The sequence below is a fragment of the Vitis vinifera genome, chromosome 12, assembly GCF_030704535.1.
Source record: "Vitis vinifera cultivar Pinot Noir 40024 chromosome 12, ASM3070453v1".
Taxonomy (NCBI): Eukaryota; Viridiplantae; Streptophyta; class Magnoliopsida; order Vitales; family Vitaceae; genus Vitis; species Vitis vinifera.
In genome coordinates, this window is record NC_081816.1 from 18,682,754 (window position 1) to 18,685,839 (window position 3,086).

Consider the following 3,086-nt stretch of genomic DNA (forward strand, 5'->3'; position numbering starts at 1 on the left):
TTATCTAACATCACCAATACTTTTAGCTTTCTTTAAAATTTTTAGGAAAACAAAGCGAAAATCTGGCTGCTCCTGTTGACACCCTAAAATCGTATAAAAAAGGCATAGTTTTTTATTCTTCTTGAGTGGCATATAAATGCATAGCTGCTGAACAAGAAAAATGAGTTCTAATTCACTTACTTCATCACTACGGGATTGAAGTGCAGCAAGATGATTTCTTTTTGCTTCAATTTTAACAGCATTTTCAACTAATTATTGTTGAAGAGAAATCAACTCTTCCAACTTTGACATAGAGCTTTTATTTATGTCATCAGCAAAGGAGTCAAATGCAGGCTTAAGCGTTGATTTGTAATCAATTCCCAAACCTCAGCAGGCAAAGACCCTTTGGCATTCAACACTACTGCAAACCATTTCCTAACTTTAACCTGGAAACCATCCAAGAGAAAATACTTCAATTACACAATAGATTGTAGTTTAATAGGTTGAAAGAGTTGCATGAGGTGGTATGCTAATTTGTCAATTCAAAGATGCTCCTGAAAATTAAGTATTTAGTGTTGCCTCTTCATGACTATTAGTTTACTTCTAAAAGTTAAAGAGAACATGGTCCAAAGGGAAACAATAGGCTCCTAAGGCAGGGCTCAGGAGGCAAAGGGTTGGGTGGGTATGGGAAGGTTCCAAGTTGAAATTCATATACCGAGAGAGAGAGAGCGAGAGAGAGAGAGAGAGAGAGAGAAGGGGGGGGGGGGGAGGAGAGGGGAGACTACCTTAAAAAAGGAGGTTGCCAAGGGCAACTGTATCACCTATCTCTGTCTAAATAAATGATTAGAAAACTTGTGAGGATGAAAGTGTTAAATGGAGATTTTTTTTAAAAGCCAAATTGAGAATGAACATTAGCTAACCTTAAAAACCTTTTTATTTTTCGTACTTTGACAAAGCTCCAGAATGGTTAGCAGTTTGAGAGTAACACTTAGCTTAAAAGGTTACAGAAGATGAACAAACATGAAATCATAAACCAATACAAAAGCTGTAATGTACCCAAAAGATAAATGCAGGTAAGGCAAATTACAACTCAGAAACTACCCATTGTTGGTGTTGAATCACAACCCCAAGTAAACAAATGAAGCTTAAGTTGGCTACTTGGAAATAATGCATGTGACTCAAGAAGACATAAGCCATTGAATGGTTCAGCAACTACATTCACCTGGTCTGAATTTTTGTCTACTGAAATTTTACATTTTTGTTAGGTAATTTTTTTTGTCCCTATTGGGATTTGAACCTGAAACTTCCACAAACCCTTCCAACTCTTTACCTCTTGAGCCAGGCCTCAAGGGCATGTTCACTGGAATAATTTAAGCAGAGAACAGCAGCTGGATCCTTCTTAGGAATCACTGACTAGTCATGCTATAACTACAAAGCCAGATCCTACGTTCTCACTGAAGTTATACTAAAATGTTGTATATGTTAATGTATTTGCTAAGAACAGGAAAATATTTCATATCACCCACAAATGACAGACAAAAAAAATCTTGTAATCTAATTCATGGAGGTAGATAACCTAATGTTGATAAGAATCACAGTAGACTTCAATGGAATAGAGAAAATCAATTCCAAGCATTACCAAACTTAAGAAAGAACACAATTCTACCATGTTCATTAATTATCAGAAAGCATACTGAAGATTACTAGAAAGACTTTAGAGTATGCAACTAAAGGAATTAAGAAAATCCTAGTGGAGTGGATTATAGAGGTATGAAAGCCAAACAAAGAGGATAAGGAAAAGAAAACCTCCTGAGAGCCTGGTTGCATTCAATTGAAAGAGTTTCAAGCTCCTTAAACTTGTGCCCAATTGTCGTGTCAAGATCCCAAGACTTCTCCTCCCAACCATTCCTTGCACCCTCGGCCTCCGTGATATCTCTCTCAACTGCCTGCAACTCCCTCTTCATCCTCTCTGCATCTCTTGCATTAAACGTCTGCAACTCAACCCTCTTCTTCAGCTCTTAATTATCCTCGCAAATTCTATTTTCTTCTCAACCTTCACCCCCAACTCCTTCTCCTCCAAAATCTTCTCCACTGATGCAATCCTTCCCGAAAATTCTGCAATTATTGCACGAAATTTTTTCACATCCTCCTCCAACACCCCCCTCTCCTTCTCCACAACCTCCTTAGCCGAAGGCCCCGACCTCAATTCCTCCAACCTCCCCTCCCTCTCTGCCATCTCCTTCTCCAATGCCTTCACACCTTCCGCCACTGCGTCCCTCTCCCTTTCCAACTTCCCCATAGACTCCCTATCCACCGCCTCCATCCCATCATCATCCCCGTGAATATAATGCAAGTAACTATCTAATGCATACACAAAAGTATTGTCAAAACACTGCAAATTCGACACAAGATGGTCATTATACAATGCGATCTGAACCAACCAATGCATTACGCCTAAAAGGGAAGGCCAAGCATGCGGGGTTCCGGGGGCTTTGAGAGCGGACTTGTTGAGCTTGATCAGGAAATTGAGGTGCTTGAGGAGGATAGGAAGATCGTCTTCAAGTTTGGTTGTGGGGAAATCGAGTTGGGAGATGAGGAATTTTAGGGTTTCGGAAATGTCTTTGGCGGAGGGGAGAGGGGGTTTAAGGGAGAAAGGAGAGGAATGGGAGGCGAGAAAGGAGTTGATGGTGCGGATGGCGGAGAGTTGGTAGGATCGGTCGGTGAGGGCATCACCGGCGGAGGAGCGGTTGATTCCAAGGGAGGAAGGGCGGCTGCTGGCGAAACTAGCGTCAGAGTCGCGGCTGCATTGGCGGTGGTGGTCAACGGAGGGAGGTGGTGGTGGTGGCGGTGGGCGGATAAAGTCCTTCGGACGGCGGCGGCCGGTGGCTTTCATATTCGGCTGTGATGGGCTTCTCCCTCTCTCTTCTGAGTTCTTATGAATTCTGAATCTCTCTTTCCCGCCTATGGATACCCCTCAGCTATTTGTCAATTACACTTAACCACCCTCAAGTTTTTTAAATTAACCATAGTGGAGCAGAACAATCCATGGATGATGTCGTCGAATCTTGAAAGATTTTTATGGTTGATTAATGATGTCATAGTTAAAA

At 41.6% G+C, this 3,086-nt stretch overlaps 1 pseudogene; it reads right to left on the reverse strand.

Annotated features, from left to right (window-relative positions):
• On the reverse strand, positions 1–2,886 carry LOC109121462 (kinetochore protein NDC80 homolog; annotated as a pseudogene).
• Between the last annotated feature and the right edge of the window lie 200 nt (positions 2,887–3,086).